A 690-nucleotide genomic window follows, 5' to 3' on the forward strand; every position below is an offset into this window, starting at 1 on the left:
TTGTCTTGAAACTGAATGTGGAGGAAGCAGTGAGCCGAGATCACAACACTACACTCCAGCCTGGGCAACAGAGCTAGATTGTCTCAAATCGAACAAACAACAATAAAAGTTCATACATTTTGTTTTATGAAAAATCTCAACTCTAGTTGTTACTTAGAATTTCTATTATTCCACAGAATTTCCTTAAGTACTATTTTTGTACTAAACTAAGAGAAGGAATGTGTACACTGTCATGGAGAATACAAATATATCCCCGTCATTTTAAGATCCCTTTACAGCATAAAGAGAATTATAATTTTCTAAAATATTTAGCAAAAGAAAAAAGAATGTCAATGATTTGCAGTCTTTCCAAATGAAGGGCATGAATTCCAGCTCATGCTGCTTCCTCACTGGGAATTTGGCTCTATAATAATAAACTGAGACACAAACAACACACTTCTTTCAACAGTAAACCTAAGATTGAAATGTTTATTTTCAGTGGTTTTGCTATTTCTTGGGGATGATGAAGGAAATGCTTAGTTAGAATAGAGAGGGTGGATGATAATACCATGAAATTAAAGGTGAGAGATAAAGTAGAACATTTTATTGCATCACTAGTATTTCAAATATAAAGATTGCATCATCATAAATACGGGGCTTTTGGAGCCCCTCTTAGCACTTCTTAGCACTAGCCAGGTACGTTCAATACGT

This window comes from Colobus angolensis, unplaced genomic scaffold (assembly GCF_000951035.1).
Source record: "Colobus angolensis palliatus isolate OR3802 unplaced genomic scaffold, Cang.pa_1.0 Scaffold802, whole genome shotgun sequence".
In the NCBI taxonomy this organism is placed as follows: Eukaryota; Metazoa; Chordata; class Mammalia; order Primates; family Cercopithecidae; genus Colobus; species Colobus angolensis.